Source organism: Ranitomeya variabilis, chromosome 1 (genome assembly GCF_051348905.1).
Source record: "Ranitomeya variabilis isolate aRanVar5 chromosome 1, aRanVar5.hap1, whole genome shotgun sequence".
In the NCBI taxonomy this organism is placed as follows: Eukaryota; Metazoa; Chordata; class Amphibia; order Anura; family Dendrobatidae; genus Ranitomeya; species Ranitomeya variabilis.
Window position 1 is genome coordinate 421,930,474 of NC_135232.1, and position 12,354 is coordinate 421,942,827.

Sequence of the window (12,354 nt, forward strand, 5' to 3'; positions counted from 1 at the left end):
GTATATATCAGCCACATATTATATAGCACAGCCACGTAGTATATAGCACAGCCACATAGTATATAACACAGCCACATAGTATATAGCACAGCCACATAGTATATAGCAGCCACATAGTATATAACACAGCCACGTAGTATATAGCACAGCCCACGTAGTATATAACACAGCCCATGTAGTATATAACACATCCCACGGAGTATATAGTACAGCTACGTTGTATATAACACAGCCCATGTAGTATATAGCAGCCACGTAGTATATAACACAGCCCACATAGTATACAGTACAGGCCAAAAGTTTGGACACACCTTCTCATTTAAAGATTTTTCTGTATTTTCATGACTATGAAAATTGTACATTCACACTGAAGGCATCAAAACTATGAATTAACATATGTGGAATTATATACTTAACAAAAAATTCTGAAACAACTGAAATTATGTCTTATATTCTAGGTTCTTCAAAGTAGCCACCTTTTGCTTTGATGACTGCTTTGCACACTCTTGGCATTCTCTTGATGAGCTTCAAGAGATAGTCACCGGGAATGGTTTTCCAACAATCTTGAAGGAGTTCCCAGAGATGCTTAGCATTTGTTGGCCCTTTTGCCTTCACTCTGCGGTCTAGCTCACCCCAAACCATCTCGATTAGGTTCAGGTCTGGTGGCTGTGGAGGCCAGGTCATCTAGCATAGCACCCCAACACTCTCCTTCTTGGTCAAATAGCCCTTACACAGCCTAGATGTGTTTGGGGTCATTGTCCTATTGAAAAATAAATGATGGTCCAACTAAACACAAACCGGATGGAATAGCATGGCGCTGCAAGATGCTGTGGTAGCCATGCTGGTTCAGTATGCCTTCAATTTTAAATAGATTCCCAGCAGTGTCACCAGCAAAGCACCCCCACACCATCACAGCTCCTCCTCCATGCTTCACAGTTGGAACCAGGCATATAGAGTCCATCCGTTCACCTTTTCTGCGTCGTTGGAACCAAAGATCTCAAATTTGGACTCATCAGACCAAAGCACAGATTTCCACTGGTCTAATGTCCATTCCTTGTGTTCTTTAGCCCAAACAAGTCTCTTCTGTTTGTTGCCTGTCCTTAGCAGTGGTTTCCTAGCAGCTATTTTACCATGAAGGCCTGCTGCACAAAGTTTCCTCTTAACAGTTGTTGTAGAGATGTGTCAGCTGCTAGAACTCTGTGTGGCATTGACCTGGTCTCTAATCTGAGCTGCTGTTAACCTGCAATTTCTGAGGCTGGTGACTTGGATAAACTTATCCTCAGAAGCAGAGGTGACTCTTGGTCTTCCTTTCCTAGGGCGGTCCTCATGTGAGCAAGTTTCTTGGTAGCGTTTGATGGCTTTTGTCGCTGCACTTGGGGACACTTTGAAAGTTTGACCAATTTTTCAGACTGACTGACCTTCATTTCTTAAAGAAATGATGGCCACTCATTTTTCTTTACTTAGCTGCTTTTTTCTTGCCATAATACACATTTTAACAGACTATTCAGTAGGACTATCAGTTGTGAATCCACCAGACTTCTACACAACACAACTGATGGTCCCAACCCCATTTATAAGGCAAGAAATCCCACTTATTAAACCTGACAGGGCTCACCTGTGAATTGAAAACCATTCCTGGTGACTACCTCTTGAAGCTCATCAAGAGAATGCCAAGAGTGTGCAAAGAAGTCATCAAAGCAAAAGGTGGCTACTTTGAAGAACCTAGAATAAAAGACATAATTTCAGTTGTTTCACACTTTTTTGTTAAGTATATAATTCCACATGTGTTAATTCATAGTTTTGATGCCTTCAGTGTGAATGTACAATTTTCATAGTCATGAAAATACAGAAAAATCTTTAAATTAGAAGGTGTGCCCAAGCTTTTAGTCTGTACTGTATATATATAATTTCTAACAATATTTGATTTTTTGATTGCTTGTTTCCTCCACCAATTTAATACTGAGTACTCTTCTACCAGATATTTGTTATACCAGCATTTTGAGAACTTTTCGTCATTTGTCAGTTTAGATTTGAAGTGATGTTTCTTAGCACCCTTAGCATTTCTGCACTGCACTGTATTTTTAATATTTCCCTTTGAGTTTTCTAAAATTTACTACACAATTATTTTTATGGTATATATATTAGGAAAAATATCAACATTACATTTATTAGACAGATAAAAAAAAACAATTCAATTAGTTTATAGTATCCTTCAGCAACATTAAAGAGCCAGAAAAGCAGAAACATTTAATGTTATAATAACAAGCATTTCTGTATTTCTTCTTATGTGCCAAATGCCTTTACAAACTTTAGGCAGATGGGAGAAGCAGATGTCCTTGGGGAAATGATGCAGTTTTATGTTCTAGGAATCAAATGAAAGGAGAAATTAGAAGCACAGTTGAAGGTTGTATAATTTCTTCAAGGACATCTCTGTGGTGAATAGGTAAAACATACATGCTTTGCAGAAAGTAATGTTCATAATATCCCATTGCATATAAAACTACTGAAAGCCAATTAAAGCGATATTTAATAAATCTGTATATCATGACTAGACTTACAACAATATTTGCTTAAAATAGAAAAAACATCTTGGATGACGAAATATAAATTTCAATTTATTTAGCAGTAAAGTTTACCAGCTTTACTATTAAAATCAGAATAGTCTAATGAAAGTTAAACATTTACGGCTTTGTTAAAGGCTCACAATTTTGATAGTCAACTAAAAAGTTTTACCATTTTATTAAGTGCAGTAGTATAAGTGAAGAAGACGTCAATTGATTCATTCTTCTAAGTACAAAATACAGCCACAGAGATACAAGAAAGTCAAAGAAGTGGTATAGCCAGATAATATCCAAGATAAAACACACAGTATGTAATAAAAGGCAGAACAAGGTAAGTGGTGGTGTGCAATGTGTATGATGTGTCTGGTAATCATCTCATCCTACTGTAAGAAGTGTGGCAACCAGAGTGGAATAAAGGAAGCAAAGTACACTAAAGCAAAAACAGACAAATCACATTGAAATATGTAATGTGGGGGGGCGTGGCCTAGGCAGCAATGGTGTAAGGTGTGCGGTGCCTAAGCTCCTGAGTGACATCGTCTGAAATCAACTCAAACCGTTGAAAAACAGCATTCTTTGGTAAAAATAATTGAGGATATGTTCCCAGTATCTCTCTAGGATAACAGAGAGCCTAAATTTGTGACTTAACCCCTTCATGCCGCGGCCCTTTTTCGTTTTTGTGTTTTCGTTTTTCGCTCCCCTCCTTCCCAGAGCCATAACTTTTTTATTTTTCTGTCAATATGGCCATGTGAGGGCTTATTTTTTGCGGGACGAGTTGTACTTTTGAACGACATCATTGGTTTTAGCATGTCGTGTACTAGAAAACGGGAAAAAAATTCCAAGTGCGGTGAAATTGCAAAAAAAGTGCAATCCCACACTTGTTTTTTGCTTGGCTATTTTGCTAGGTTCACTAAATGCTAAAACTGTCCTGCCATTATGATTCTCTAGGTCATTACGAGTTCATAGACACCTAACATGACCAGGTTATTTTTTATCCAAGTGGTGAAAAAAAATTCCAAACTTTGCTTAAAAAAAAAAAAAAAGTGCCATTTTCCAATACCCGTAGCGTCTCCATTTTTCGTGATCTGGGGTCGGGTGAGGGCTTATTTTTTGCGTGCTGAGCTGGTGTTTTTAATGATACCATTTTGGCGCAGATATGTTCTTTTGATCGCCCGTTATTGCATTTTAACGCAATGTCGCGGCGACCAAAAAAACATAATTCTGGCGTTTCGGATTTTTTTCTCGCTACGCTGTTTAGCGATCAGGTTAATGCTTTTTTTTAATTGATAGATCGGGCGATTCTGAACGCGGCTATACCAAATATGTGTAGGTTTTGTGTTTTTTTTATTGTTTTATTTAGGATGGGGCGAAAGGGGGGTGATTTAAACTTTTATATTTTTAATATTTTTTTCACATTTTTAAAAACTTTTTTTTCCCACTTTTGCCATGCTTCTATAGCCTCCATAGGAGGCTAGAAGCAGGCACAGCCCGATCGGCTCTGCTACATAACAGCGATCATCAGATCGCTGTTATGTAGCTCAAATGCAGGTGTGCTGTGAGCGCCGACCACAGGGTGGCACTCACAGCTACTGAGGATCAGTAACCATAGAGGTCTCAAGGACCTCTATGGTTACCTTCCTGACTCATCGCCGACCCCCGATCATGTGACGGGGGTCGGCGATGACGTCATATCCGGCCGCCCGGCCGGATGCGGTAGTTAAATGCCGCTGTCTGCGATTGACAGCGGCATTTAACAGGTTAATAGCGGCGGGTGAATAGCGATTTCACCCGCCGCTATTGCGCGCACATGTCAGCTGTTCAAAACAGCTGACATGTCGCGACTTTGATGTGCGCTCACCGCCGGAGCGCACATCAAAGCAGGGGATGCGACATGCGCTGTACATGTACGGCGCATGTCGCGAAGGGGTTAATTGTCTCTTCTGAGAGAAATTCCTGTCAGCATTTTGAGGCCTGTCAATCTTTGTGACAGGAATCCTCAGCCATTTTTCCTGCTGGTTTTCTCCCTGTTAAATTGACTGTGATTCCTCAGCTTGTCCACCCAGTACTGTGACAACCCACCTGACAACAGAGGAACCCCTGGAATTAATGGGTCACAGTGTTTATTACCTTCACCCTGACACCGGCCCGGCTAATTAGAGAAATACCAGCTCTCCGGGCGCCATCTTAGAAAATCGTCATCTGACACAATAGTAGTATTTACCGCCCTGCCCATCTCTATACAGCACCAAGCCTCCCCGGACTGAAAGGCGGAGGCAGAAAAGAACAATTAAGGATTCAGGGAGGATCCGGTGAAGTGATGGACAGCGCTTCACGCCACCTCCGACACTCCCCTGGACTTCGCATCATAGGAGAAAACAGAAGACGCCGCCATTTTATTGGTGGTCAGTGGCAGACCAGGCGACACGCACGACCAGCTCCTGTTAAAGCTGCGCCGGACAACACAAGCTGGACCTGATCAGCTGCAAATCTACTCGGCGGTAAGTTCCAGCTCCTGGCTGGGAAAGTCCCTGCACCGGAAGACGACAACGCGGCAACACAAGCTGAGGACTCAGACAGCCGGCCCGACTGCTTCAGTGCCATTTCTGGAGGTGGTGAGTTCAAGCTTATGCTGGATGCTGCATCACAGGGGGTAGAGAGATTAACGGAGACCGACGGTCCGGAACGCCGTTGGCTCTGAAGATCCTGCCAGATCCACTAGCAAGAAGAAGAGACTACAACACAACTAATCCTGCTGACGACTAGTTAGGAGCCTGAAGGGCTTTTAATGCAAAAGAGCTATAACCTAATTTCTTTGGCAGGATCAACCCCAGGTGAATAGTATTAGTTTACACACCCCTCTGTATCTCTGCATAGTCATAACTACTGCCTGCCTATATAGTACCTTCTCTCTCCTAATTATATTCTTAGGGTTATTCTAATAAGCAACCCTTTGTCTCTTACTTCAGAGTTACCAGTAGAGAATTCTGACTAATCCTCCCTAAAATTCTTCCACGACAACATATAAATCAGTCTATATAACTCCAACTTTGCTGGGAGATTTAGTGTGTGGGCAACCCTCCTACCCTATTCTGTGACTGTCTTAGTTACTACTATCTGAACTCTAGAGCACGGATCGGGGATAATTATGAGTAAATCCTCGGCCAAACCCCAATTCTCAAACATGACCTCATCAAATTCTCAAAAAGCCCAAAAATTTAAAGGGGTAGGGTGAAATACATCAAAAGACTTGATAACTAAAACAAGTCCCAATAGGTCCAGGTCCCCACTAAAAGATGAGGAAGAATCAGACCACAAAAAACTCTCTAACCGCAATGAAGTAAAACAATCCTCCCCCACTACTATTATAGAGATGGATTCATCTACCTCTTTAAAGAGGAAAATTCCAGAGGTTATAGCCGAAAAATACACTACTCCACATGACTCATCTGATGAGGTCTCAGAAACCTCTCCTAACTTGAGCCCAGCTAAATCCAAGCAAAAAATAAGTAACCCAAACATAGACGATACCCAGGGATTTGACCTGAATTCTGTGGGGATTCTTATATCTAAATTGACAGGGAAAATGGACAAATTCGAAAATAGTATGAATGAAAAATTTGATAAACAAAATAAATTACTAGAAGACTCATTGTCCCTCCTCAGCAAAAGGATGGACAGGTTTGAGGACAGAATTAAAAAAATAGAAGAGAGGCCAGATCTAACCTCTAAAATAAACAAAGACATAACAAAACAGTTGCACAAGCTGAAGCTCAAGGTAGCGGATTTAGAAGATCGAAATCGCAGAAACAATATTAAAAATAGGGGCATCTCCGAGACCATAGGCCCAAACAAACTGGAGGAATTTACCAAAAAATTATTCAGGAAAATTATTCCCTCCCTAACGGAGCAAGAGCTAGAAATTGACAGAATACATAGGCTGCGAAAACCGCCCACCATCCCTAAAGACCTACCAAGAGACACACTCATGAGAGTGCACTTCTTCAAAACAAAAGAAAGAATCCAAAATTACTTTAGAGAAAATAAACATTTCCCTGAGCCATTTGAAAAACTAAAAATATATGCTGACCTCTCCAAAGAAACGATCGAAGGGAGGAAAACTTTTCAAAGCATTACCATACCTCTCAGGGACAATGAAATCTCCTATAAGTGGGGATTCCCACTCAAGTTAATAGTCAACTACAAAGGCAACTTTATCGTTCTTAATTCTCCAGAAGAAGGCAGAGACTTCTTGCACTCCATCAGTATTCCTCTTCAACCACGACATAAGGATCGCCTTGACTCTGATGGTAAAACATGAAGAGTTTTTGATCAAGTTTATTGTTTACTTAAATGGGAAACTATCCCGATAAGAAGCTAATACCTATCTTTGGTCGTTCTTGTTAATGTTACATGGGTATAAGTTCAACAACCAAGAAGGTGTTGCTTGGGAGCTAGTAACACAAACTTTTCCCCCCAACAGGTGAAGTCAGGTTCACCGCAGTGGACCACTTCAAGTGGACATTTCAGTTTACTGTTTATTGTTCTTACTTTTATTTAAAGTATATAGGTTTGTTAATCCTCACAGGTTTGCTTATACACAATGAGTTTAAAATTATTATCTTACAACGTAAGAGGTTTAAATAGTCCACACAAAAGACACACCCTTTGGAGAGAACTAATTAAAAGCCATGTCGATATAATTTGTATACAGGAATCCAAATTTAAACACACAGACAACCCAAAATTTTCGCATAAAAACTTCCCACATATCTACAAGTCTGACAACACAAAAAAGAAAGCTGGCGTGGTCACCATCATCAAAGGAACTATCTCATTTGAATTTCTAGAGGAGATCAAAGATGCTAAAGGGAGATTTCATATTCTTGTTTGTTCTCTGAATAACCAGATTTGCACAATCGTTAATATCTACGCCCCCCAACATGGGTCAAATAGCTTTCCTATACAAAGTAAATAAAAAAGTCATATCAGTCAAGAGAGGTGCCATGATTTGGTTGGGAGACTTTAATATGGTTCCGAATGCAAATATGGATTCCTCCAACCCAAATAGATACAGATCACACACTTTAGACAATTGGATACATCAAAATGAATTATTTGACATCTTTCGGTACCTAAACACCACTTCAATTGAATTATCCCATTTCTCTGACCCTCATCAATCAGCGTCACGAATTGACTTAATCCTATCAGATATCTTTACACTCCCCAAGATCCATAGATCTCGGACGACTCCCCAGTTTCAGCGGAAATTCAAATTGGCCACACGATTAATAAAAATCCACTATGGAAATGTGACGCTAACCTATTACACCACCCTGATCATAGATCAATAATAGAAAAATCACTAACAAATTATTTCACAGAAAACTCACCTACCGAAACAACCCCATTCACCCATTGGTGCGCCCATAAAGCGGTCATAAGGGGCATCATGATCCAAATCTCTGCAAAAAGGAAAAGAATGTTTAGGATCCAGATTGAGGATATTCAAAATAAAATAAAAGATAAGGAAAGCGAACAACTAAATTCAAACCCCCCATCTACTCAAATTAAAACAGAGCTACTAAAACTCAGGCAGGAGCTCAAGAAAATCATTTTTTCATCATACCACACCATGGTCAAAATTTCCAAAATGAAGCAGTATTCCTCAATTAATAAGCCAACGCGATACATGACTAATAGAATAAAAAAGATAAGACAAGTAAACAGGATCACCAAAATACAAACAAAAAATGGTACAACGGTATCTCATCCCCAAGATATAGCCAACTCCTTCGCAGATTATTACAGCAAATTGTATAATTTACATTCCCAACCCTCCACCCCACTTCCCAATATTTCTGACATTGAAAAATTCTTGACCACAATTAGCCTTCCAAAATTGACCCTTGGTGATTTAGAAAACCTAACCTCCCCTTTTTCCCTAGAAGAAATAGAAAGAACCATTCTTTAACTCAAGGACTTTAAATCGCCAGGCCCTGATGGTTTCGTAAACGAATATTATAAAACCTTCACCAAATTACTCTCCCCACATCTACAAAACCTTTTTAATATAGCTAGTTCCTCAGGTAAATTCCCAGCAGAAATGTTAGAATCGACAATTATTTTAATTCCCAAACACAATTCGGACTTAACCCTTGTTAATAATTACAGGCCAATTTCCTTAATCAATACAGATCTGAAAATTTACTCCAAGCTAATTGCAAATAGGCTCAAATCCTATTTGCCGTTATTGGTTCATGGGGACCAAAAGGGTTTTATAACAGGTCGTCAAGCGCCAGATGGTACTAGAAGACTTATCAACTCAATTAAATTGATTCATTCCTCTAAAGTGCCATCTGTAATTATTACTCTAGACGCCGAAAAGGCTTTTGACCAATTAAATTGGCTTTATTTAACATCAGTACTTCAAAAATTTGGGTTTAATGAAAAATATATCAACAGCGTAATGGCACTCTATTCAAAACCAACAGCCAAAATTTATGCAAACAATTACTCCTCTACACCATTTAACATTTCAAATGGTACACGACAAGGGTGCTCTTTATCTCCGCTGCTTTTTATTTTATCAATGGAACCACTGGCGCAATCAATTAGGCAAAATAATTCCATAAAAGGTCTACAAACGCGAACACGCCATTATAAGATAGGGCTCTTTGCCGACGATATAATGTTTACACTGACGGACCCCTATGAATCAGTTTCGGAGCTACAAAAAACCCTTCAATTTTTTTCAACTATTACCTTTTTTTGAGATAAACGAAAATAAATCCAAAATATTGCCATTTTACTTGACGGAATTAGAAACAAAGAAAATAAAAGATATTGTTTCATTCAGTTGGTCGGAAGGAGACCTAGACTATCTAGGTACAATCATTTCAAAAAACTTAGACACATTAATGAAGAAAAACTTGAACAAACTCTTGGAAAATGTAAACAAAGACCTGGGTTTCCTCGGTACTAAAGACCTCTCATGGTGGGGCAGAGTATTGGCAACTAAAATTTTTATCGTCCCAAAAATCTCTTATATACTGAGAACACTTCCCCTAAAAATTAACACTTCCTACCTGACTAGCTTCCAATCAACAATAAATACGTTTATTTGGAATAAAAAAAGGGCCCGCATTTCCACAAACATTCTATATAAATGCAAGGAATTTGGGGGCATAGGCTTACCAAACATTACAGCTTTATATCTATCAAATTTAATAAAACAAAGCCAGTATTGGTTCATGAAAGAAGATCCTCCGAATTGGCTTGACCTTGAAATTGAACTTAACAATAGGAAATCTCCCAAAGAATTGGTTTTTGACCATATTCTCATCAGACCTTATAAGGCCTACGCCCATCACCCTATCTTTTCTCCCATTATATATGCCTGGAATAAATTGTCCAAACGAAAGAGAGGCTCCAACAGGAAAGTCCTCCTCCAAAATACCCCTATAGAGATTATCATGCTTACCCAAAATATTAACCCCTCCCCCATATGGAGAGACAATGGGATTCAAAAATTAAATGATATCCATGATGGGGTTAAATTTCTCACCTTCAGCTCTATTAAACAAAAATTTAAAATACCCTCCTCAGCCTTTTTCCCTTACATGGTACTAAAGGACCAAGCTCAAAAATTCATTACAAACAAACCAAAAATATCTGAAGCAACTATTAATTTACTAAAAAACCCCACACACAATTTATTTTGGAGCAACAAGCAAATATATCGGTGGTTTAACAATGACACACAATTTAATAAGTTAGCTCATATGATAAAATGGGAAGGGGATCTGAATGTAACGTTCACTCCAGAACAGTGGGAAAATGCAATCCACTTTACTTATGCATCAAACATCTGCATGACACTGAAAGAGGCCTACTATAAAATAATAACAAGATGGTACTATACTCCGGCTCGCCTTTCTCATCTGCCATCAGGAGGATCTCCATTATGCTGGAGAGAATGTGGAGAGCGTGGAAGTTTGCTACATGTGTTTTGGTCATGCCCCCGGGTAAAACCCTTATGGAGGCAAGCCATAAAATTAATTAACAAATTATTAACAGGTAATATTATAGTTACCCCTGCAATGGCCTTGTTGTCCCTGAACTGGGAAAAAATAGACACAAATGTGAGATCTCTTATCATCCATATCTGCCTTGTGGTCAAACAAATCATAGCTTTCCATTGGAAGAATCCGATTTTACCGGCTTTTACTGAAATTATAGACCAAATTAACTTACACAAGACATACGAAGAAAACTTCGCAATAGCAAATAATTACTATACGAAACATGATAGGAAATGGAAGAAATGGGTTGAGGTAAACTCTAACCTATCGCATTAAAAGGAAAGATGATGGCTTCTACATACCTGTGAGGATATTCCTGTTTATTATATGCAATATGCTATTATTATATGCTATTATATGTTACTATATGTTAATCTGTTAAACAATTGTTAATCATTATCAAATTTTGTTTAAAATGGACAGCGTGTCAACAATTTTGTTCTTACCTTTCCCCAAACCCACCTCCCTACCTCCCTCCCTCTCCTTCCCCTATTCCCTTGTGAGCTGACTCCACATGCTAATATTAAATTTCAAAGATATAATAAAATTATTTGAATAAGTATGATCACAAGTTACCTTTCCCCAAACCCATCCCCCCTACCTCCCTCTCCTTACCCCTATTCCCTTGCGAGCTGACTATATGATTATTTCCACATGCTAATATTACATTTCAAAGTTATAATAAAAAATTATTTGAACAGAAATATGTAATGTGGGATGTGGACAGTAGTTTGTCCTAAGCACCTACACATATTTTGTAGTATTTTGTAGGGATACAAATATATAAATTTTAGTAAAATCTAAGCATTAACATTAGAAACTTTTTGATGTGTTTCTCATCATTTTTCCACCTTGTGTTTTACTCCTGCTACTTTTTTTTCCATGTCAGTAGCTGTATAAGGGAGTGTAGGCCATAAAGACAGAACATATTGTGAGCAAACCAGCCAATCATGACCAGCAATATTGCAGACACAACCTCTACTGTTAGTTCAAAAAAGTTATTGGCTGTTTCTATTATTCTCATAAAAAAAAGTGAAACTTCTAAGCTTCTAAGATTTTGTACAACCATAATTTCTGTCTTTAACACATTCTGTTTTCATTTCTAATTAAGACTGCAGATTTTCTGCAGATTTTCTTTTCTAGAATTGCAATGCAAGCATCTTGACAATTAGAAGGTTTCTAGTCAACCGCATTAGGTACATCAACCTTTCATTCAAGAAATTAATTTTGGAGTATGTAAATTTCAATCCAACCTGGAGATGATATTTTTGGCAAATATTACATTCAATTAGTTGATTTTATTTTTGCTATTGTCTCCTTTGGGATCATATAAATTAGCATTTTTCTATCCAATACGTGTGGTAAATTCTTTTATGCTTAAACTTTCAATTCTGTAAAACCTATTCTGTAAAACAGAAAATCTCCTTAAGGACAGTATTAGCAAAATATGAACAACTAGCTGTACTACCCGGCTTCGCCCGGGTTAATGACTGCTGTTAGCAAAATAGAATGTGTTAACAAAAATTTATTCTGCACACAAAAACCACAAAACAAATAGATAGAAATGTAATTATTAAAAGGCAAAAACTAAGCAAATAGAAGCATTTCACAACATATATTAGCTTTGTTATACTGAGAATGTCTTTGTTGCCTATATTAACCAATCAGAGCTCAGGTTAATTAACTGTAGCAAAATAGAAGCTGAGCTGTGA

The 12,354-nt window shown here is 38.4% G+C and overlaps 1 long non-coding RNA gene across 1 annotated transcript; it reads right to left on the reverse strand.

Moving 5' to 3' along the window:
* Window positions 1-6,682: 6,682 nt before the first annotated feature.
* LOC143815594 (uncharacterized) lies at window positions 6,683-10,779 on the reverse strand. The gene is made up of 3 exons (XR_013223805.1): window positions 10,654-10,779; window positions 7,956-8,023; window positions 6,683-6,859 (listed from the first exon to the last, which is right to left on the reverse strand). It is a non-coding gene; the product is annotated as an uncharacterized LOC143815594 (long non-coding RNA).
* Between the last annotated feature and the right edge of the window lie 1,575 nt (window positions 10,780-12,354).